Source organism: Lissotriton vulgaris, chromosome 5, assembly GCF_964263255.1.
Source record: "Lissotriton vulgaris chromosome 5, aLisVul1.2, whole genome shotgun sequence".
Classification (NCBI taxonomy): domain Eukaryota; kingdom Metazoa; phylum Chordata; class Amphibia; order Caudata; family Salamandridae; genus Lissotriton; species Lissotriton vulgaris.
Genome location: NC_141693.1, coordinates 1,707,675,657 through 1,707,701,423, shown reverse-complemented (window position 1 = coordinate 1,707,701,423; position 25,767 = coordinate 1,707,675,657).

Genomic DNA, 25,767 nt, shown 5'->3' with positions numbered 1-25,767 from the left:
TTGATTATAGTAGTCCAGCTAGGTATAATGGCTTGGGCAGTGGTCGCAAGGCAGTTAGAAGGGAGCAGGTCGTTGAAATGATTGTTCGGGTTTAAGGTGGAAAGGATTTTGTCGACAGAGTCTTCGTAGTAGAGTGAAAAGTTGGTCCAATGTGCTAGATTCTTAGGTGAGGACTGTGGAGGCAGGGGGCATGGGGGGGGTAAGGTCAGGGGTCGGTAGAGATTTTGAGGCCGCACTAAGTTCATTACCTATGGTTTTGATTTTGTTTGTAAAAAACGAGGAGAATTCCTCGGATCAGATGAGAGACTTGGGGTTTTCTTTCACTGTTTTAGTCAGTTTGTTCGATTGATGTTTGGCCAGCTCAAAGAGTTTGCATGGTCTGTTCTGGGCATTTCCTAGTTCAGCTCTGAAGAACACTTTTTTTGAGTTGAGGATGTTCTTGTTGTATGTATTTCTGGCCTGGTGGAGAAGATTTAGGTGAGCGGCGGAGGGGTGCTGTCTCCAGATTCTTTCAGCTTGTCGGAGGGATCTCCTCTCGTTATTGAGGGAACCCGTGTACCAGGGGTTTCTATCTTTGACCTAAGTTCTTTTTAGTTTAAGAGGGGCTAGGTCATCCAGAAAGTTCGACATCGTTGTGGAGTAGTGATCATTGAGGTCACTCACCGATGTGATATGTGGGGGGGGGAGGTCAGATTTGCAGCGGATCTCTAGTTCCTTGTGGTCCAGGTTCTTGGTGTCTCCGACCCAGTGTTTAGGATGCACCGGTTGTGGTGTTCTTATCTTGTGGGTGCCAGGTAGAAGGAAGGTGATGGCGTGGTGGTTTGACCAGACACAGGGGTCTATAGAGATAAGCTTGACTGCTGCCTCCTTAGAGATGATCCAGTCAAGAGTGGCCCCTTTTGAATGTGTTGGGAGTGAGCAAGCATGGGTCAGGGCTTGATCGGCCAGGAGGTCTTTAATGGCGTTGACATGAGGATCCTTGAGATCATTCCAGTGCAGGTTTAAATCTCCAAGGAAAATGTCTTTGGTGTTGAGGGAGCTCTTAGCTGTGATAATTTCCATGAGGTGGTCAGCGAAGGGGTCGTTCACGCCTGGGGGGTGGTAAAAGATGTGTAGGTTGCATAGATCGGTGGTGTTACTGCAGATTGAGAGGACTAGATATTCGCAGGCATTGGTAGTATCCGCCAGAAGCTCGTTGACAAGGAGGTTAGAGCGATAGATGCAGGCGATGCTGCCACCGCACTTGTTATGTGGTCGGTCTAGCCTAGGAATATTAAAGTTCAGGGAGACTAAGAGGTCAAGGCAAGGGGATGAGGAATCATTGAGCCATGATTCTGTTAAAATAGCTAAGTCGGATTTGTTGTTCAGAATGAGGGCAGAAACATCGGTGGCATCCTTTTCTGCCGATCAGCAGTTAATTAAGAGACCAGTCAGGGAGTGAAGGGAGGTGGTGTCGGGAGTCGGAGTAGACAGGTGTACAGGCGCTAGATTGCTTCGGTTCACCCTTATACTGCAGGGGGGAGCTGATCTGCAGGGGTTGATATCGACCGTGCAGATGGGATGTGCAGCACTCACGTCTGACAGACAAGGAGTGAGAGAGGCTGCATTACGGTCCTGGAGAATGTCATGGATTTCCTTTTCAGTGAGGTCTAGCGGCTTTGTTGTGGTGAGGGAAAAGCTGTAGGAGAGGGTGAGGTCAAGGGTTTCCTCCTCTGATAGGCATTTAGGGTGCTTACGAGGGCGAAAGTGCCTCAAGGATGTCGGTAGTGGGTGTTTGGGGTGCTCTGGGGTAGGAGGGGAAGAGGAATTCAGCTGAGGCTTGAGCTTGATGAGGGAGAGTTCGGTGAGGTGAAGGAGGTTCATTAGTCCCAGGATGGAAAAGTGGATGCTCTGAATTATTTTAGTGGCTCTGGAGTGCAGAGTTAGGATATCTGTGGAGGTTGGATGGACTGTGTTAGGGGTCTTAGAAGGGGTGGAATGAGTGTTAGCGGGACTAGCTAAACCTGCATCCGCAAGAGTCGTTGGAGGCGTACTGGTCTTTGAGTCAGAGTGGGGAGCATGAATGTTCTCCTCCATTCATGCTCCCCACTCTGACTCTAAGACCAGTACACCTCCAACGACTCTTGCGGATGCAGGTTTATCTAGTCCCGCTAACACTCATTCCACCCCTTCTAAGACCCCTAACACAGTCCCAGGTCGATTTTGTTAGGGAGGGCGATGGGAGGGCTAAGGGGGTTAGGGTGTGATGTGTTGGGGACCGAGGAGTCCAAGTGGGGAGCGTGAGGGGAGGGGATCAAGGGTCTCAGGTCAATTGCGTTGGGGAGGGTGGTAGGAGGACTGAGGGGAGTAGGGGGTGCTATGTTGGAAGCAGTGGGGACCAAGGGGGAAGATAGCGGGGAGGAGGCCCAATGTCTCATGGTGGACGTGTTAGCAAGGCCGGTAGGTGTGCTGGGGGAGTCAGGAGGAACAGATTTGGAGGCTCTTAGAGAGGTACCTTGTGGGAAGTTGGTCGTGTTGAGCAAGAGAGTCGGAGGATCGCCAGGACGGGGGTTGGTCGTCTTCCCTACGACCAGGTTGGTGAGTAGAGGCGGTTGGGAGGGACTGCGTTGGAGGGTTGAGCAGGGGGGTCAGGTTAACGTCAGGCCGGGTGTTGGTCATCTTCCCAGTATCGTGTACATGGTTGCGGAGGAAGGTGAAGAGATCTGAAATTTGTTAAGGTTTTTGTTTGTGGCTTGGATCAATACAATGCCGCTTTTGTAGAGGGTGATGGTGAGGTCGGCTCGCAGGGTTGCTGAGGGCACTATTTTGAGCTTGGTGCCGTAGGGAATGTTCCTAACTGAGCGTACATTGATGAGTAGCGAGAAGGTATTGCCCCAAGAATGGAATCTTCTGGAATAGAAAACGAGGTTCTTGATGATAGTGCCTTTGTCTGCACTGAAGCGTAGGTCAGAGACCAGTGATTCGGGATGGTTTTTCAATGTAAGGTGTTTGAAGGCTTTTGTAACGGTTTTGGAGAGATTGGGGGGGGGGGGTAAACCAGGGTATATGAGTTTGGCCCGGAGGCAGTCAGACCAGGACCAACCATGTTGGCTAGGAATGGGCACACTCCAGGAGACCTGGATCAGTAAGCAGCAGTCATTATGAGGCAGACAATCATTAGAATTGTGAGACTTTTTAGAAGATGGCAGCTTGGCTGGATTGAGGGTGAGAGTTCTGTTTTATTTATTTATTTATTTATTTATTTATTTATTTTTTGTGGATCTTTGCAGGTTTTTGGAAGGTTGATACAGTCGGTCGGTGCCACTGCAAGATGGCCGATACTTGAGCGAGAGAGAAAGGCTCTAGTTAGTAGTGATGAAGCAGTCCTCTTTCTGTTGCAACTGGTTGAGGAACGAGCCTGGTTGGGGTCCAGTTAATGGTCCTTGTATGTTTTCAGGCAGCAGTCCTCTTCCTGTGTACACTATCAGGAGCTGCCATTTGGGGGGCAGAAGGTCTTTTAGGTAGTACAAGAATGGCTGGAGGCAGTAGAGCAACTTTGTCACAGCTTCTCAGTTATAAACTTTGCCACAGCTCTCAATAAAATAAAGGTTATACAAGTGACAAATCCGTGGGGCGAGGCAGTCAGCAGCTCCCCCGGGGGATCGGCTGTGAGGAGCCGGGCGCCATGCCCACTGTCCGTGTCCATGTGTTGGTGTCAATGAAATGTAGCAAAAGCTCGCTTTCTTCTTATTAACCCAGCAAGTTCCCAACACCAGGCGTGTCCGCGGTCTCGCAGAGGAAAAACTCCCTTAGCGCTCCAGCTCACCGGCACCTTGCCTCGCCTCGCCTCGCAGCCACTCAATCCCCAGGCTGCCCAAGGTGCGATTGCCGAGGAGAGCAACAGGAGTCTAGAATCGAGGCAGCCAGGCAGCTCCCCGGTGTCTCGGTCGGAAGGGCGAGAAGCCGGCGGCCGCAGCAGAGTGTGTGAGGGACTGCCCTGGTGTGTTGCGCCGGACCGCTGCGGCTCGCCAGTTCGGGGGGGGGGGGGCTGAGGGTGAGGGACACCACCTGCAGGCAACCACTCTGAGATCCGGAGACTCCTGCCCTAGGGCCGGCACAGTTTTTCATTTATTGGAAATCCAAGATTGTGGACTGACTCAGCAGTATAAGGAAAAGAATTACATTTAGTCAGCTAAAAGTCGGATTCTAGGACCTGTGAAGGACTGCTGTTCAAAGAGCACAGAATTTCCATCTTGTCTGCAATTATTTTTTGTGAATTTTAGGACAGCCAAGAATTGACACTGTTCATCCATTGAGTCAGAAGGATGATGCACAGAATAATGTATGGAGATGACCAGTTAAGTGTCATCTGCATAATTCATGAATTTAATGCCTTGTGATCTGATAACCTAGGCAAAGGTACAAGTAGAAATGTTGAAGAGATGCCCGATGAACGGTTTTTCCCAGTGCAATTAGAAACATGGAAGATGAGCTGCCTGACAATTGTCTTCTAGATAAGACCTAAACCATTGCAAAGCAAAGCCACTGATGCCTGCGATAGATGTTAAATGGGGCAGAAAGGTCAAGTAAGACAAAAACAGCTAACATTCCCAGGCCATATTGGATACAAACTAACCCAAACTCAGTTCCATGAGAAGGGCAAAAATCTGATTATGAAGAATGTAACCGATGGTATCAATCAGTCAACCTGAAATCTGCCTATCAGCACGTTTTTCCATGATTTGGACTAAAAAAAGCAGTCAAGATATTGGACGAGAGTTACTTAAAATAAATGAATTACTACCAACGCCATTTTCCCACTCACCAGACACAGCCGCCTCAGCTAGAGATCAATTGTAAATTTCCATCACAGGGACTGCCAAAGAAGAGGACATTTCTTATGGATCCTAGGGGAAATTGGATACAACGGTGAGCCTGAGGTAATTGAATTAGCTAGTTACATAAACACTTCTCGACTTAACATCTCAAATGTAGACAGGTAGGGAGTACCATTGGAGACATGCATCAACACCTGCAACAGCTTTTTGCAAACTGCCACGGATTAAAAAGAATTCTCTTCAAACAAATTAGATAGCTTGTCACAGAGCTGCTGTATGTGGTCAAACATCTGTCTGGGGTACCACAGCATGGACAAAGTGTAAACTTCAGTAAATATCTCCATGGAGGAATTGCAAGTGCACTGAGTTGTGTTAGAAAAGTATTCTGCCTTATTAGTTATTAATTGTTTTTTAAATGTTCTAAGTGCAGTTTTGAACTCCAATTTGGACTCAAGGGACTATTGAATCTGCCAAAGTTTGTAAATATTTTTACAACCAGCGTTACCAGTCTTTCATGGAGGCATTCTACCATGGGGCCAAGGCGTTGTCAGAGAGTTTTGTGCGCTTATACTTTTGTACATCATTAACAACATGCAGAATATATTTTCACACTCAATTAATTACACATTGATCTAGTACTGTTGCTTTTGATTCAAATTTATCTATGCTGTGTAGAAGTACGTTGTTCTATTCTTTGCTAACCAGTCCTCAATTTAGGCATAAATGATATTGCGCCCAAAATGGAAGTCACCCTTGTCACTCATGTCTTTACCCTGCGCGTCTCACTGCCTGCTGTTTCTGCAGCACGTAATCAAGCAGATTATTATTTATTTTTTATTTACATTGTTGTTGTTCCCCCTGATTTCAAGATAATTCCACAGCTCAGTCATGAAACTGCCACTATTTCTTCTAGGTCTTTCCAATACATCACTGTGCGCTATTCATTCATATAACTCGCTGTTGTTCATGTATGTTCTAGCATTTCCGGATGACATTAGCATAGAGGGGGCAGAATAATACATTTTTTTTTTCTTTTATCCCCGAGTGTGCAACCATTTTATAGCCAAAGCGATTGAGGGCTTTACATCTAATTCCCCGCAGATGTGATTCTTGAATAAGAACTATATCAGGGGAGTGTCTATTTAGGTGTTGTAGTATTAATGTATGTTTAATTTTGTTGCCCAGCCCATTAACGTTCCAGGTCCAGACCTGTACCTCAGCAGGGTCACCCATCATCTCCGAAATACACCGACCCTATCAGAAAGACCATTGTCCTTGATGTGACACCTGGAGCAATCCTCAATAAATGGTGAATATGATGGCCTCGAGCAAACTTCCCATATCCCGGGTTCCCCAAAGCTCCAAGAACATAACCATACAAAAAAACAACTCCCCCTCCCTGCCAGTTGAGTCCCCAACCTCCCACCTTGTAAACTTGCAGAGTGCCTGTCACCCGATTTCTCAGATAAAAACATTTGTGTGGAACCGTGAACTTGCAGTCGGTGGGAAGAGGTATATATCTAGTATTGAACTGTACCCTCCCACGCTATGGGTATCTTGTTTTTTTAAATTTATTTTTATTTGCATTTATAACACAAAAGAAGAAAAGAAAAAAATAATAAAATTCGGCCAGACAATCAGTAATCACCATGTGGTCTACAGGCCATAGTGCTACAACCCGCCATCACGGATACAACATATGTCGGGTAGAGTCAATAGCAGTACATTACAATATTATTATGTTTGGTCAACAAATAACATCTCATGTTCAGATACTTGTGTAATAATGTGCAGTGGGATCTCAGACTCGTGCTTCGGGGGGCCTATATACCAGGTGTGTCTGTTTAAAAATCGTCTAACTCCACAGTATTTAGCCAGTCTACAAACAGCTCTCAAAAACACCTGGGGCGGGATCTCGCCGGCAGCTGTTCCCAATATGTCTCCAATCATGTTTTACAATGTGTAACACTTGTTATCCAATTTTTCGTGGTTGGCAGTCGAGTTGCTCTCCAATGAATGGCGACTTGGTGTTTCCCCATGATTAGCAACATCGCATTTAGCCTCTTGCATTTGGGCGGGATATCAGTGCTGTCTCCCAGCAACATCGCCAGAGGCGTGCAAGGTAACTTATGTCCAGTAATGGCCTGTATGCAATGTAATGTGCATAGCCAGAAATTGGCTACTGGTCAGCAATGCCATGCCAGGTGTAGGAAATTAGCTTGTGTTTACGCTATGGGTATCTAGTTAGCACCTCATTTAACAGTTCACCTACGCACCTCAGACCCCGGAGCCTCATTGATGACATTGAGTGTCCTCCATCCGTGCATTATTTGAGTCAATAAGAAGACCAAAATCGTCAGTCCCTGCTGCCCCACCACATCAAACCCATGCCGCCTTCCACCCCAGAATCAAGGACCCACAGGAGGGGTGGACTCAAGGCCTACTGTTGGGCCCAGCAATGTTGGAACTGTCTCAAAGTCACTCAGCCGTCTTCTGCTCTCTGCCACCAGTGGTCTGCCTCCTCATCAAGTTCAGTGAATTCTTCATCCTGGTGCGATACCGAACAATGCTGTCTCCCCTTTCAACCAACAGTTTGCCACCCTTCCAGCCAGTCACTGGCACCCGCTGGCACATCAAAGAAGTAGGCTTTCTTGCTTTCTAGGATTTTGAGTCTGGCCGGGAAGAGCATCATGTATTTCACACCCTGGTCTCAAAGGGCCTTCTTTACCCCCATCGAAGGACGGCCGCTGGCGTTCAACTCAAATCGTAAAATCTGGAAAAAAGCGGATGGTGGCATTTTCCAGCCGGAGATCTCCATGGGTACGTGCCACTTGTAGGATAGCATCCCTATTTCGGAAATTCAGGATGCGGGCAATAATCATGTGGGGAGGAGCTCCATGTTTGGGCATATCCCTAAGGCCCTGTGTGCCTGTTTGAAAGAAAAAAGGTTTGATAGGCATTTGGGCTTCAAGTGGTTCTGCACCAGGTCTTCTATGAACCAGTCCATGGAGAGCCCATCCATCCCCTCCGACACCCCCACTATGCGTATATTGTTATGTCTAGTCCGACCTTCCTGGTCCTCCAGCCTAGCGTAGATGTCGGCTTGGTTCTTGGTGAGGGCGGCAACTTGTTCCTCCAGCCTCTTGGTCTTAGACTAAAGGCCCCCAATCCCCGTCTCCGTTGCAGAAACCTCTGACATTTTCCTGCAGTCCGCTCGTAGGAGGTTTACTTCTTCAGTCACTGAGTCTAATTTCTTCTCAAGGGTACAGCGGAAATCCCTTATGGCCCTCATGATGTCCTTCAGAAAAGGGTCCGGGCCGCTGCCTTCAGGGTCGTCCTGCTGGCAACCACCCATTGCCCCATCTTCAGGACCCACAGCAACAGAGTAATTCTCTATTTGGTTGTTTTGGCTCCAAACCAACTGTCCCATTGCTGCCCATGGCGGACCGTGGATGATGGCGCAACAGTGCGCCTGCTATTGGGAGAGATTTGTCAGGACCTGTGTAGACAGTAGAGGTCACTCTACGAGCACTGTCACAGGATCAACAGATTGCAGCCAGGACCAGATGGGCCCGTCACTCACTGTGGGCTGTGGCCAGCCCCACTGTGTCTCTGACCAAGGGTAACAAACAGCTGTCCAAGGCCAAGAGTTATTCTGCCTCATGGCATTCACAAGAAGGGCCCACCAACATGCAGCTGCTCGCCACCTAGGAATGGAGTCAGGTGGGCTGGTATGTTGCTGTGACTGCACCCACCAGCTTGTACACTACAATTAAGGCAATGCAGTCAAAGTTCTTTATTCCCCCTTTGGAGTGGGGTGCCTGCCCAGGTATTTAGGGTCGTAGGGTCAGTAGGAGAGGCCCAGGTGCCCTCCCAGCATCACAAGTACGGCGCGCTGGCAACTGCCGCCACTGAACGGCCGATGTCAGATCATTACCGAAACACGCTAACGAAATTAATTTACTTATCGACACCCATCACTTAGATGTCCTCTTTCTAACCGAAACGTGGACCCACGCAGATTGTGACATCGAATTAGACTGGGCATGTCCTCAGGACTTTAAAATTCTGCACCTTCCTAGACCCAAAGGCCGCGGTGGTGGAGTAGGTATTATCTACAGAGCCTCCTGGCACATTAACACCATAGACATGGACTCAGTTGCCGGGACCGAGATCCTCGGCCTCTCCATAAACTGCCATACTGGAGACACTTTTACAGCAATTATCTGTTACCGCCCCCCGGGGACCTTCACCTCCCAACAACAACAATCGCTACTCACCACCTTCACGAACATGGCAACCTCCCATAATAAATTAATCATCTTAGGAGATTTCAACCTCTGGCCAAACGGTAGTCTAGACACTGGTCTACAAAATCTTTTGCTCTCTTGCGTTAAGCAACCTACTCACTCAGCAGGTCATTGTCTTGACCTCATTTTCTCCACTCCTCAGCTAGTACATCTGAACGACATCCTGCCTATGGGCTGGACCGATCATGCTCTTCTCAAATTTTACATTTCCAGCATAGAAGCTAGAACGCCGAAACACAGTGCCTCACCAGAATTCATGTACAGAGACTGGAAAGCCCTGGAAAAACTGAGTTCTACTAGTGCTGTGTTTAACGTGGAAGATAGCTTCTCCCCTGCTAACTCGGTTGAGGACAACTACAAGGCCTTTTGCACGAGGATATCATCTACTACGGACTCCCTGGCTCCATTAAAAAGATGCAAACCTAAGGGCAGAGCATCAGCCCCATGGTTCAACGAATCCTTGAAAATCCTCAAATTAGCCTGTAAACAGGCTGAGAGGAAATGGAGGCAAGGCTATTGCGACACAAATAAAATACTCTGGAAAAACAAGCTCCTGGAATATAAATCTGCAATTGCTGAGAGCAAATCCACCTACTACTGCTCCACCATAGTCAATGCCGCCAATAGCTCCAAAAGCATCTTCCAGATTCTTAACAATCTTATTCATCCCGACTGTGCCAAAAAAACTATCCCTCCTACCAAATACTCTGCGATAATCTCGCACTGTTCTTTAAGGATAAACTTGAGACCATCATCCACAACCTTAATACCTCCCCCTCACTAGATAATCTCAATCCGATGAGCCCAGCACACCTACCCAGGGAATGTCTGCGGGTTTTTCCCCCTATCTTGGAAGCTGACTTCGAGAGAATGGCACACGGAATCACCTCTGGTTCCCCCCTCGACCCTCTGCCCCCTAAAACATGGAAAGCGTGTGGAACAGAACTTTTCCGCACTCTCTGCAGGATCTGCAACCAATCCTTGTGTTGTGGTTTTGTCCCAACTCCCTGGAAGCAAGCACTCATCACCCCACTGCTGAAGAAACCCTCACTGAACCCTGAGTGTTTATCAAACTTTCGGCCTATATCTCTCCTACCCTTCCCGGCGAAAGTTGTTGAACGCTGGGTTAGCTCCTGTCTATCGACACATCTGGAGCAGAATCACATTCTGGACGACTTCCAATTTGGTTTTCGCCCAGCCCATGGCACCGAAACAGCTGTGCTTACAGCCATAGAGGAACTTCGTATGCGCGCAGACAGGGGCCATGCAGTGGCCTTGATCTTATTGGACCTGTCTGCCGCATTCGATACGGTCAACCATGTGATTCTGCTAAAGCGACTCAGAGAAGCAGGGGTCGATGGCACTGCCCTGCTCTGGTTCCACTCATACCTGCGAGATAGGAAACAGGCTGTGTCCCTTCCCCCTTTTCAATCCGCCTTCTCCCCAGTACCTTACGGGGTGCCCCAGGGCTCGTCCATCAGCCCGATCCTCTTTAACGTTCCTTAAACCGTTAGTCACTCTGATCAAATCCCATAGGCTAAAAACGATAAACTACGCGGATGACACCCAGCTTATCCTCTCTTGGGAGGGGGAAGACTCAATCCCCATGGAATCGTTCCACGACTGCCTGAGAGACACAGCTAGCTGGCTGCACAAAAATCCCCTGCAATTCAACTCCTCCAAAACCGAGGTTCTGTTCTGCGCTGGTAGCCGGATTCCTCGCCTATTTCCCGCGGAATTCTGGCCCCCGGAAGCCCCAGAAAAACCTCAGCCGGTCACCACTGTCCGCAACCTAGGTGTCATGATGGACAACAAGCTCAGCATGGAAACGCAGGTCGCAAAAACAGTTTCCACCTGCTCGGCCCTACTGCGTTCTCTACGCAAGATCATGCCACTTCTCCCCGCACAGGCACGAGCACTAATAGTCAGGTGTACTATCCTTAGTCGCCTTGACTATTGCAATGCACTTCTGCTCGAGTCCCCAGCTGTTCTGCTGGACAGACTCCAAAGAGTCCAGACGGCCGCCGCCAAACTAGCCCTCGGTTGGACCAGGAGATCCTCGGCCACATCAGCCTTAGCCGAGTTGCATTGGCTCCCTTTGAAGCAACGCGTAGCTTTTAAAGCACTCTGCCTTGTCTTCAAAGCACTGCACGGAGCTGGACCCAGATCCCTGCAAAAAATGTTTACCTGGTACACCCCTACCAGAACTCTCCGATCCGCCTCAGCCTGCCTTGTCATGGTACCTAGATTCAACAAGGTCAGGACGGGGGGAAGATCCTTCAGAGTGGCAGCCGCTAAACTCTGGAACAGTTTGCCTGTCGATATTCGCCAAACATCGCAACTCCTTCCATTCAGAAAGCGGATCAAAACCTGGCTTTTTCCTTAATTCCCTCTCCGACAACCCGCTCCCAGTCTCCCGATACTTACCATCTTAGGAGTAATCTCTCAGCGACAGGATACCTGCTAGGTGACAGCTGCGCTATACAAATGTTTTAAATTAAATAAAATAAATAAATGGGGGAAGCGCCGATCACCAGTACAGTCCCGCTTTTGGCTTCGTGCAACGTTGGGCTGGGGCTACACGTCCGCTTGCGCGCAGGCAATCCGGGAGGACTAGTGAGCTCCGCTCACGGGTTCACTGCAGGCGCCATTTTAATTTCCATCCGCCCCAGACCTCTACTCGCTGTTTAAAGCACTCTCGACCGCACCGCTCAGCCGCCTATCCCTGCCACGGGTCGCTGCCACACTCCGGTTTCGTTGAGTGTTCTCTGTTGCTCTGATGGTGCATGGATTATAACGGATGTAGGGGTTTATTCCCAGACTGCTACCGCAGCTCGATAAAAGAAGCCGCCATCTTCCGCGGCTGCAAGCCACGCCCCGCCCAGAATAAATATTAATGTAGGTGGATAGTGATTGGGTGTTAAGGCAATATGGCGTTTAAATTTACTGTGCTCTGATTTGCTGAGGAAATGATACATTTGCCCACATCATGGTGTTTCTGTTGTTATGTTATGTTAATTAAATTCAATATAGCGCACAACTCACCCCAAAAGGCTTCTCAGCGCTTCCAGCAGACTCAAGCAGAAGTGAGTTCAGTTAAAATAAGCATGTTTTCAGCAATTTCCTAAATTTATAATAATAGGTAAAAAGACAAACGTGAAGAGGTAAGTTGTTCCAATAAACCGGAGCCAAATAGAAAAAAGGCTCTGCCACTGTATCTAGTCAGAAGGATGCGGGGTACGCTCAACAATGCTTTGTCCATAGACCTTAGATTTCTGGTAGGGAGATCGAGATTAGGTTTCTGCCAAAGATATCTGGCGCCTTTACCCCTTAAAGAGTTGCAGTTGATGCAACAGATTTCAAAAGTGCTTCTCTGCCTTATCAGTAGCCAGTGTAATGCTTTCAACAAAGTGGCCGAAGGGGCGCCTGACAGAAGGTTGAGAAGAAGCCTTGCCGCAGTATTTTGCACTGCTTGTAATTTTGCTATAAGCGTCTCATTTGCAGTGGCCAGTAAAGTGTGACCATAGTCTAGTCTACTAACTACTAGGGTCTGGACCTGTGTTCTTCTAGTCAAGATAGGAAGGTATGATAAGGCTCTTTCGAGTAGGTGCATAAAAGTAGTAGCCAAGATCTGCACTTTCATAGACAGTGCTGGTCATTTAACTTCATATGCAGAAATAATATTTTAAAAAACTAAATTTTGAGATTCAGCCAAAAGACTTTCCTCTTCTACTAGGGATGCTGTCTGTTACTCTCTCGTTTTTGCTGCCCACTTAGGATTTAGAATAATTAATTTCTGATTTTGCATACTCTGTATGTCCTTTTTCATTGACAGCCGTCATGGCATTGACTCTGTAAAGTTTTACTTTTGTAATAAAACGCTATAATGTTTCCATCGATATAGAACTTAGCGGCCTATTAGGATGGCGGATGGACCTGCGTCCGTTCGCCACCCCCGAGGTGGAGGGACCGTCCGCAGGGGCAGCGGCGGTCCCTCCGGTGCAATTAGGATGTGACCGCCACCCTGGCGGTCACATCCTGTATCTTTAACCTTGCGGCGGGTGCTGATTGAAGCAGCACCCACCGCAAGGTTAAAAATGCATGTTTTACATTTACATGCACAAAGCGGCAGGCACCGCGCAGTGCCATGCCGCTTTGTGCATGTACATACTGGGGGGTACCATAGGTACCCCCATGTGCACACCCCACCCCCGACACCCTGGGAGCCCGCAACGGGACCCCAAACACCAAAGAGCACATGCTTTTCCACGGCGGAAAAGCCGCCGTGGAAAAGCATGTTGCAATGCAGATCGTAATTTGGCTGACGGTGTCTTGCAGACAACACCACTAAATAGCCCTCCACACCACGCTGATCAGCGGCGTGCGGACTTGCCATCCGCCGCTGGTCCCACTGCAATCCCACCGCCATCCTAATCTGGCAGTGGGTGTTTTCTGTGGCCGCGGCGGTGAATCCGCATCCTCCAGGCTGGCAGTGCCTTCCACCGGCCCGGAGGATGCGGATTCACCGCCATCCTACTCGGCCCCTTAGTTATTAAGTGGGCTGACCACTTACCTAATGGACGGTGTTTCTAATGTTGAATGTATTGGGAGATGCCTTAAAGTGGGGACATTTTGTGCCATGAAAATGAGGTGTAACACAGTCTCTGGTCTCGTAAAAGTGGACATTTTGATTGAAGGTGAGTTTTGGGTGTTTGAAATTTCAGAGTACCTCACGCCCACAGGGTGAGCACAGTAGTGATGTATGTGCTTTAAGGGAAAAGCTTTATTACTAGTGTGTTGTATCCATACATGATAATTCTGATACTCAACGTTCACTGGGCTGGCATCTTTAAACCTTGAGATGGACAAGAGGCACTCAAGCGTCTTACTAGGTGAGAGTTTGGCCCAGGGACCAACCAGGGCTTGCTAGTTCTCAACAGCTTTCAAATTGACCGCTTTGCTCTGTCCCTTAATCTTGAAATGAATCATGAAATGGTTGTCCAGACCTGGTGAGGCAAAAATTAGATCCAATATGTGGCTATCCTTATGTATGTATGGCCTGTCACACTCTTGCGAAAGATCCAAGGCTTCAAGATTCTTGACAAGATGCACCGCCTCTGCATTATTATTTATTCAAGCCCAGATCTTAAAGTTGCCTATTAGCAAAAAGATTCCATTAGATAAGAGAACATTTTTTAATTTGATCCTGGAGGGCTACAGCATGATACGGTATACAGTCAAAATATCGAGTTTTTAATATCGATTTACATTCATATCAGATTAAAAATATAGAATGGACACAATATCGAATGGACAGAATATAGACTATAAAAATATCGAATAGAATAACATTAATATCGATTTTAAAAATATAGAATGGACAGAATATCGAATGGACAGAATATAGACTACAAAAATATAGAATGATAGAATATAGAAAACAAAAATATAGAATGTGAGAATAGAGACAACAAAAATATAGAATGGACAGAATATAGACAACAAAAATATCGAATTTGAGGTAAGTAAGTTAATATTATATAAAGATAAAGATATCTATAAATGTTCAATTAGAGAGCTTCCGGACATTGAAGAAGCTGAGAGCTTATATTTTTGTATTCAGGTGCATGACACTTTCTTCTTTTCAGGAGCACTGCTCTATTGCCCTCCCCGTAATCCCACGCAGTTTCTTGTAAGTGTGGGGGAAGTGTTTAGTGACCTGACTCTCAGATACTCCAACTTCACTATAGTAGGCGATCTAAACCTCCACCTAGACGACCCTAATGATAATCACGTCTCCAACTTCTAAGAAACGTTACAGATACTGGGATTAACCCTCAAGACTCTCAAAACCACTCACAAGGCTGGACATTCCCTTGACTGCATTAGCTCTAATTTGGACAAAATGATGGTTAAGGATCCCATACCTCAGACCTGGACCGATCATTTCTTCATTGAATTCCATATTGAACTCACAGGAAGCCAATTGAAGTCCAAAGAGGCAACTAATAAGGGAAACGCTCTACCCAATTGGGGAAAAATTATGAAACATCCTGATCTTATGAGTTGGGCCAAGAAAAGCAAACCTACTCTTTTGGGAAATACTACCATAGACTATCAAAAATTTGAAAACTGGATAATTGACATTGGTAACAATATTAGAAACCCAGAAAGAACTAGAGATCCCATAGGAAAAAGAAAAATTTCTGCTCCCTGGTTTTCAGACACCCTAAAAGAGCAATTAGTGGGAATTAAACTCTTAGAACGCAAATGGCGACGGAACTATGACAATCACGCTAAAGTAATATATAAGACAGCGAGGAGATCATATCACTCTTCCATCAAGGATGCAAAAATTAACTATTTTACTTCCCGTATTGAAGCAGCAAACAACAATCAAAAAGAAATTTTTTAAATCGTCAACAGTTTCACTAAACCTAATATTGCAACCCAAGAGATCCCCCGTCCCAGACTTTATGTAACGACATAGCCTCTTACTTCACCCAAAAAATAGAAACGCTCACCAACGACTTTCCCCAATTCCTAACAGCAGAACCTGAGAGTGAAACTGTTCTCAAGCCCCATCAACCCAGATGGGAAAGATTTAGTCACATTAGTCTTGACGACACTCTACAGGGAATTTCCACCCTTAAATCAGGATCCCCCTCTAACCCCTGCCCCCCCTCATTTCTTAAATCCATATCACAGGAGGCCAACCCCTATATCAACGCCATCATTAATTCTTCCTTCCAATCTAGGGAGATTCCTCCTCAATGGAAGGTAGCAATAGTGAAACCACTACAGGAAAAGGTCTCACAAGACCCTACTATACTCTCTAACCTACGTCCCATCTCTCTTCTTCCTGCCATCTGCAAAATTGCAGAATCCTTTGCAAATAAACAACTAATGGCATTTCTTGAAGAAAATGACATATTAATCCTTGTCAAGCAGGTTTCAGGACCCATCACTCCACTGAATCTGCACTCCTGTCCTCCACTGAAACCATTAGTGCTGCCTTGGATCAGGGCAAACATGCTGTCCTGATCCTATTAGATCTCTCGTCAGCTTTCGACACGGTATACCACGCTATCCTTTTACATCGCCTTACCAATGCAGGCATAGCAGGAACCGTGCTCGAATGGTTTACAAACTATCTGGCACACAGGCACCAAATTGTAAGGCTAGGCGACTTTTCTTCAGAAGAAAAAAACACTAAAACAGGGGTCCCGCAGGGCTCTAGCTTAAGCCCGACCTTATTCAACCTGTACATGGTTCCCCTACTAAATCTAATTTCCTCCTTTAACATCAGTACTGTCGCCTACGCTGACGACACTCAGCTTGTTCTGACCCTTGACAAAAACCAATCTAACGCAGAACAAACATTAAAAGAATGTCTGTCACCAACCTTCAAATGGATGTCACACAACCATTTGAAGTGTAATTCGTCCAAAACTGAAATAATTTCTTTCGGACCCAATAATTCCTTCTCGCCACTAGACTGGTGGCATGAACAGGCAGAAGCCCCCCTAACACTATCAATGCTGCTCGAAACCTAGGCATAAAGTTTGACAACACTCTGACTTTCAACCAACAAGCCAAGGAAGTAGCAGGGGTATGCTTCGGCATCATCAGGAGTCTTAGAAATTTTTTCGATCTTCTCCCCCTGAGCGCCAGACGCACAGTAGCTGTTGCCCTAATAACATCTAGGCTAGACTATTGTAATAGTCTTTATGCAGGACTTAATAAATCAGCCCTGCATAAACTTCAAATGGTCCAACATGCAGCCGCCAGACTGGTCCTCAGACTGCCTAGGAAATCTTCGGCCTCTGCAGCTCTGGATGCACTACACTGGCTTCCTATACATAAGCGCATACTTTTTAAAGTTCTTACCATTACTTACAGAGCCTTTCACCACCACGGCCCACTGTACCTGCGCAAATACTTTAAACAATATCATCCGTCAAGATCACTCAGGTCCTCCACAGCTAATCAACTCCTTGTCCCCAGGTTCAAAATGTCAACTAGAGGAGGAAAATCCATTGTAGTCATTGGCGCGAAAGCATGGAACAAACTTCCCTCTTTTCTGCCTCAATCCACAACTGAACTAAAATTCAGAAAGTCTCTAAAAACATGGATTTACTCCTTGTCCAACTCCGAATGCATGGGATTCATATGATGTGCTTCTTAGACTGGTAGCCTTTTTTCATCTACTACCTGCTGTTTTCTGGAATCCAAGCGCCAAGATACTCCTTGGAGTGGTAGCGCGCTATATAAGTCCCATCTCACATCACATCACATTCATTTTTTAATAATATCTAATTTTTTAAAGTATATTTTATGTAAGTATATGTGTGAAAAGTGTATATTTATGTTCGAATTTATTTTAATTAATTCATTTAATGGTATTTTATTTTTGCGTAATATAATTCTGTAGCCGGTTGTGGGTTTATAGGGGAATAGGGTGGGAAGTAATTTAATTATAATTAATTAAATATGTTAATTAATTTCTTGGTATTTCTTTTGATTAAATTGTTAATTAATTATTAATTGGTAATTACATCAAATATAATTGGTAATTTATGTTAATTAATTGATTAATTGATAATTATATTCATTTTATTAATTTATTTTATGTTGCGGTTTTTGGGTTTGTAGGGGAATAGGGTGGGAAGAAATTTAATAGTAATACATTAAACATTTTTTTTTTTATGTTCAAATTTTTCTTTTTTTTTTTAATTGTTAATTAATTAATTGTTAATTGGTAAATCATTTGTATTAATAGGTAATACTTTTTAATAATTATTTTTTATTTGTATTTTTAATTGATTAATTATTATATTATATAAAATTGATAATTCCTTTTAATTAATTAGTAATTGGTATTAATAGTAAAAAAAAAAATTATATGAAGTATTTACTTTCCCTACTATTGTACTCTCTGGAGTTGGAATAGTAATTTTTACCCCTACGCTATCCAACGCTTTCCCTACTGTTATACTCTCTGGAGTGGTAATAGTAATTTTTACCCTTACGCTATCCAACGCTTTCCCCACTGTTGCACTCTCTGGAGTGGGAATAGTAATTTTTACCTCTATGCTATCCAACACTTTCCCTACTGTTGCACTCTCTGGAGTTGGAATAGTAATTTTTACACTTCCGCTATCCAACACTTTTCCTATTGTTGCACTCTCTGGAGTGGGAATAGTAATTTTTACGCCTACGCTATGCAACGCTTTCCCTACTGTTGCACTGTCTGGAGTGGGAATAGTCATTTTTATCCTACACTATCCAATGCTTTCCCTACTGTTGCACTCTCTGGAGTGGGAAAAGTAAATTATACCCTGCCGCTATCCAACGTTTTCCCTACTGTTGTACTCTCTGGAGTTGGAATAGTAAATTTTACCACTACGCTATTCTACGCTTTCCCTACTGTTGCACTCTCTGGAGTGGGAATAGTAATTTTTACCCCTACGCTATCCAACGCTTTCCCTACTGTTGCACTCTCTGGAATGGGAATAGTAATTTTTACCCCTACGCTATCCAACACTTTCCCTACTGTTGCACTCTCTGGAGTGGGAATAGTAATTTTTACCTCTACGCTATCTAACGCTTTCCCTACTGTTGCACTCTCTGGAGCTGGAATAGTAATTTTTACACTTCCGCTATCCAACGCTTTCCCTGCTGTTGCACTCTCTGGAGTGGGAATGGTAACTTTTACCCCTACGCTATCCAACGTTTTCCCTACTGTTGCACTCTCTGGAGTGGGAATAGTAAATTTTACCCTGCCGCTATCCAACGTTTTCCCTACTGTTGCATTCTCTGGAGTTGGAATAGTAAATTTTACCCCTACGCTATTCTATGCTTTCCCTACTGTTGCACTCTCTGGAGTGGGAATAGTTATTTTTTACCTCTACGCTATCCAACGCTTTCCCTACTGTTGCACTCTCTGGAGTGGGAATAGTAATTTTTACCTCTACGCTATCCAATGCTTTCCCTACTGTTTCACTCTCTGGAGTTGGAATAGTAATTTTTACCCCTACGCTATCCACCGCTTTCCCTACTGTTGCACTCTCTGGAGTGGGAATAGTAAATTTTACCCTGCCGCTATCCAACGCTTTCCCTACTGTTGCACTCTCTGGAGTTGGAATAGTAAATTTTACCCTTACGCTATTCTACGCTTTCCCTACTGTTGCACTCTCTGGAGTGGGGATAGTAATTCTTTACCTCTACGCTATCCAACGCTTTCCCTACTGTTGCACTCTCTGGAATGGGAATAGTAATTTTTACCCCTACGCTATTTTTATTTTTTTTATTTTGAAAGTTTTATATAGTGCGAACAAGATCTTTGCAGATATCAGAGCGCTTTACAAGATACGGGGGTGATAGAGTAATACAATGTAATAGTTGAGGTAGTTAGGTGGTTACATAGTAGTTACATAGTTACATAGGTAGGTAAAAAAAAAACATGAGGTAGGTCACAGGTGAGGTAGTGTCGGTACAAGGTGCATAGTCAGACAGTTGTGCCAATAATATAAAGTACAAAAATAAGGAGCATATACTTGCTTAAGTGTGTTTAAACATTTTTGGAGATAGCGTAAAGGAGGGCATAGTTGAGGTGGGTGAGTGCAGGATGTGAAGTCACATAGGTGCATCAGTAGTACAAGAGTAGGGATCGTTGAGGTGGTGTAGGTACAGTGTGCAAAGTCAGGCAGGTGCGTCAACAATATAACAATATACAAAGAGGGAACGTAAACAATCAAGTAAGTCGATAATACAAGTAATACATAAAGACCACGGTGGTCAGGCAGGTCTTACAGAGCAGATTCATGAGAGATACAGAATAATAGATCATGTGTGTTTAGCCATGAGGAACGCTTTTACTTCTTTCTTAAAAAGTTTGTTGGAGGAGATGAGCCTGGTTTCAGGTGGGAGTGAGTTCCAGATCCTGGGTGCCATTCCTGAAAAGGAGCGTTTATAGGTTTTTTTCCTTCCGAAATCTTCGAGGCTTCAGTAGAAGATTGTTTGTGCTTCTAGTAGTTCTAGAGCCCCCCGAAATTGTCAGCTTTTGAGTGAGGTAGGCGGGTGAGTTCATGTGTACAGCCTTGTGTGTCATGCAGGCGATTTTCAGATGTATTCTGGCTTCAAAAGGTAGCCAGTTCAGGGATTTAAAGTCAGGGGAAATATGCAAGTGTTTTTTTGAACCAGTGATGAGTCTCGCTGCAGCGTTAAGGGACGCTCTTAGGGGTGCCGTTGTAGTTAGGGGGAGCCCGCAGAGGGCGGTGCTTCCGTATTCTATGTGCGGGATGACTATAGATTGTACTGCAGTTTGGAAGTCTTTGGCTGGAAGGAAGGCTTTAAGTTTTCTCAAGGTATTGATTTGGAAGTTCGCTCCTTTGGTTGCCTTGCTGATGTGCTGCTGCATGTTGAGATTGGCATCAAGTGTTATGCCTAAGGATTTTGCTGAGTCTACGACGGTAGGTTGTACAACGTTTTCCCTACTGTTGCACTCTCTGGAGTTGGAATAGTAATTTTTACCCCTACGCTATCCACCGCTTCCCCTACTGTTGCACTCTCTGGAGTGGGAATAGTAAATTTTACCCTGCCGCTATCCAACGCTTTCCCTACTGTTGCACTCTCTGGAGTTGGAATAGTAAATTTTACCCTTACGCTATTCTACGCTTTCCCTACTGTTGCACTCTCTGGAGTGGGGATAGTAATTCTTTACCTCTACGCTATCCAACGCTTTCCCTACTGTTGCACTCTCTGGAATGGGAATAGTAATTTTTACCCCTACGCTATTTTAATTTTTTTTATTTCGAAAGTTTTATATAGCGCGAACAAGATCTTTGCAGATATCAGAGCGCTTTACAAGATACGGGGGTGATAGAGTAATACAATGTAATAGTTGAGGTAGTTAGGTGGTTACATAGTAGTTACATAGTTACATAGGTAGGTCAAAAAAAACATGAGGTAGGTCACAGGTGAGGTAGTGTCGGTACAAGGTGCATAGTCAGACAAATGTGCCAATAATATAAAGTACAAAAATAAGGAGCATATACTTGCTTAAGTGTGTTTAAACATTTTTGGAGATAGCGTAAAGGAGGGCATAGTTTAGGTGGGTGAGTGCAGGATGTGAAGTCACATAGGTGCATCAGTAGTACAAGAGTAGGGATCGTTGAGGTGGTGTAGGTACAGTGTGCAAAGTCAGGCAGGTGCGTCAACAATATAACAATATACAAAGAGGGAACGTAAACAATCAAGTAAGTCGATAATACAAGTAATACATAAAGACCACGGTGGTCAGGCAGGTCTTACAGAGCAGATTCATGAGAGATACAGAATAATAGATCATGTGTGTTTAGCCATGAGGAACGCTTTTACTTCTTTCTTAAAAAGTTTGTTGGAGGAGATGAGCCTGGTTTCAGGTGGGAGTGAGTTCCAGATCCTGGGTGCCATTCCTGAAAAGGAGCGTTTATAGGTTTTTTTCCTTCCGAAATCTTCGAGGCTTCAGTAGAAGATTGTTTGTGCTTCTAGTAGTTCTAGAGCCCCCCGAAATTGTCAGCTTTTGAGTGAGGTAGGCGGGTGAGTTCATGTGTACAGCCTTGTGTGTCATGCAGGCGATTTTCAGATGTATTCTGGCTTCAAAAGGTAGCCAGTTCAGGGATTTAAAGTCAGGGGAAATATGCGAGTGTTTTTTTGAACCAGTGATGAGTCTCGCTGCAGCGTTAAGGGATGCTCTTAGGGGTGCCGTTGTAGTTAGGGGGAGCCCGCAGAGGGCGGTGCTTCCGTATTCTATGTGCGGGATGACTATAGATTGTACTGCAGTTTGGAAGTCTTTGGCTGGAAGGAAGGCTTTAAGTTTTCTCAAGGTATTGATTTGGAAGTTCGCTCCTTTGGTTGCCTTGCTGATGTGCTGCTGCATGTTGAGATTGGCATCAAGTGTTATGCCTAAGGATTTTGCTGAGTCTACGACGGTAGGTTGTACAACGTTTTCCCTACTGTTGCACTCTCTGGAGTTGGAATAGTAATTTTTACCCCTACGCTATCCAACGCTTTACCTACTGTAGCACTCTCTGGAGTTGGAATAGTAATTTTGTACCCCTACGCTATCCAACACTTTCCCTACTGTTGCACTCTCTGGAGTTGGAATAGTGATTTTTACCTCTACGCTATACAACGCTTTCCCTACTGTTGCACTCTCTGGAGTGGGAATAGTAAATTTTACCCTGCGCTATCCAACGTTTTCCCTACTGTTGCACTCTCTGGAGTTGGAATAGTAATTTATACCCCTACGCTATCCAACGCTTTCCCTACTGTTGCACTCTACGCTATCCAACGCTTTCCCTACTGTTGCACTCTCTGGAGTGGGAATAGTAATTTTTACCCCTACACTATCCAACGCTTTCCCTACTGTTGCACTCTCTGGAGTTGGAATAGTAATATTTACCCCTACGCTATCCAACGCTTTCCCTACTGTTGCACTCTGTGGAGTGGGAATAGTAACTTTTACCCCTACGCTATCCAACGTTTTCCCTACTGTTGCACTCTCTGGAGTTGGAATAGTAATTTTTACCCCTACGCTATCCAACGCTTTCCCTACTGTTGCACTCTCTGGAGTTGGAATAGTAATTTTTGCCCCTACGCTATCCAACGCTTTCCCTACTGTTGCACTCTCTGGAGTGGGAATAGTAATTTTTACCCCTACGCTATCCAACGCTTTCCCTACTGTTGCACTCTCTGGAGTGGGAATAGTAAATTTTACCCTGCCGCTATCCAACGTTTTCCCTACTGTTGCACTCTCTGGAGTTGGAATAGTAAATTTTACCTCTATGCTATTCTACGCTTTCCCTACTGTTGCACTCTCTGGAGTGGGGATAGTAATTCTTTACCTCTACGCTATCCAACGCTTTCCCTACTGTTGCACTCTCTGGAATGGGAATAGTAATTTTTACCCCTACGCTATTTTAATTTTTTTTATTTCGAAAGTTTTATATAGCGCGAACAAGATCTTTGCAGATATCAGAGCGCTTTACAAGATACGGGGGTGATAGAGTAATACAATGTAATAGTTGAGGTAGTTAGGTGGTTACATAGTAGTTACATAGTTACATAGGTAGGTCAAAAAAAACATGAGGTAGGTCACAGGTGAGGTAGTGTCGGTACAAGGTGCATAGTCAGACAGTTGTGCCAATAATATAAAGTACAAAAATAAGGAGCATATACTTGCTTAAGTGTGTTTAAACATTTTTGGAGATAGCGTAAAGGAGGGCATAGTTTAGGTGGGTGAGTGCAGGATGTGAAGTCACATAGGTGCATCAGTAGTACAAGAGTAGGGATCGTTGAGGTGGTGTAGGTACAGTGTGCAAAGTCAGGCAGGTGCGTCAACAATATAACAATATACAAAGAGGGAACGTAAACAATCAAGTAAGTCGATAATACAAGTAATACATAAAGACCACGGTGGTCAGGCAGGTCTTACAGAGCAGATTCATGAGAGATACAGAATAATAGATCATGTGTGTTTAGCCATGAGGAACGCTTTTACTTCTTTCTTAAAAAGTTTGTTGGAGGAGATGAGCCTGGTTTCAGGTGGGAGTGAGTTCCAGATCCTGGGTGCCATTCCTGAAAAGGAGCGTTTATAGGTTTTTTTCCTTCCGAAATCTTCGAGGCTTCAGTAGAAGATTGTTTGTGCTTCTAGTAGTTCTAGAGCCCCCCGAAATTGTCAGCTTTTGAGTGAGGTAGGCGGGTGAGTTCATGTGTACAGCCTTGTGTGTCATGCAGGCGATTTTCAGATGTATTCTGGCTTCAAAAGGTAGCCAGTTCAGGGATTTAAAGTCAGGGGAAATATGCGAGTGTTTTTTTGAACCAGTGATGAGTCTCGCTGCAGCGTTAAGGGATGCTCTTAGGGGTGCCGTTGTAGTTAGGGGGAGCCCGCAGAGGGCGGTGCTTCCGTATTCTATGTGCGGGATGACTATAGATTGTACTGCAGTTTGGAAGTCTTTGGCTGGAAGGAAGGCTTTAAGTTTTCTCAAGGTATTGATTTGGAAGTTCGCTCCTTTGGTTGCCTTGCTGATGTGCTGCTGCATGTTGAGATTGGCATCAAGTGTTATGCCTAAGGATTTTGCTGAGTCTACGACGGTAGGTTGTACAACGTTTTCCCTACTGTTGCACTCTCTGGAGTTGGAATAGTAATTTTTACCCCTACGCTATCCAACGCTTTCCCTACTGTAGCACTCTCTGGAGTTGGAATAGTAATTTTGTACCCCTACGCTATCCAACACTTTCCCTACTGTTGCACTCTCTGGAGTGGGAATAGTGATTTTTACCTCTACGCTATACAACGCTTTCCCTACTGTTGCACTCTCTGGAGTGGGAATAGTAAATTTTACCCTGCGCTATCCAACGTTTTCCCTACTGTTGCACTCTCTGGAGTTGGAATAGTAATTTATACCCCTACGCTATCCAACGCTTTCCCTACTGTTGCACTCTACGCTATCCAACGCTTTCCCTACTGTTGCACTCTCTGGAGTGGGAATAGTAATTTTTACCCCTACACTATCCAACGCTTTCCCTACTGTTGCACTCTCTGGAGTTGGAATAGTAATATTTACCCCTACGCTATCCAACGCTTTCCCTACTGTTGCACTCTGTGGAGTGGGAATAGTAACTTTTACCCCTACGCTATCCAACGTTTTCCCTACTGTTGCACTCTCTGGAGTTGGAATAGTAATTTTTACCCCTACGCTATCCAACGCTTTCCCTACTGTTGCACTCTCTGGAGTTGGAATAGTAATTTTTGCCCCTACGCTATCCAACGCTTTCCCTACTGTTGCACTCTCTGGAGTGGGAATAGTAATTTTTACCCCTACGCTATCCAACGCTTTCCCTACTGTTGCACTCTCTGGAGTGGGAATAGTAAATTTTACCCTGCCGCTATCCAACGTTTTCCCTACTGTTGCACTCTCTGGAGTTGGAATAGTAAATTTTACCTCTATGCTATTCTACGCTTTCCCTACTGTTGCACTCTCTGGAGTGGCAATAGTAAGTTTTTTACCTCTACAATATCCAACGCTTTCCCTACTGTTGCACTCTCTGGAGTGGGAATAGTAATTTTTACCCCTACGCTATCCAACGCTTTCCCTACTGCTGCCCTCTCTGGGGTGGGAATAGTAATTTTTACCCCTACGCTATCCAACGCTTAATCTCCACTATGGCCCCTCGCGGTGGGATGCCTGGCTTTCACCTTGTGGATACCCGGCCGGGGTATCTCACAGGGGAATACCAGGACGGGTTCCCTAAGCAAGCGCCTTGAGACCCCTGGGTTAAAGTGTTGCGCTATATAAATCGAAACACATTTACATTTACATTTACATGTTGCACCGTCTGGAGTGGGAATAGTAATTTTTACCTCTATGCTATCCAACGTTTTCCCTACTGTTGCACTCTCGGGAGTTGGAATAGTCATTTTTACCCCTACGCTATCCAAAGTTTTCCCTACTGTTGCACTCTCTGGAGTTGGAATAGTAATTTGTACCCCTACGCTATCCAACGCTTTCCCTACTGTTGCACTCTCTGGAGTTGGAATAGTAATTTTAACCCCTACACTCTCCAACGCTTTCCCTACTGTTGCACTCTCTGAA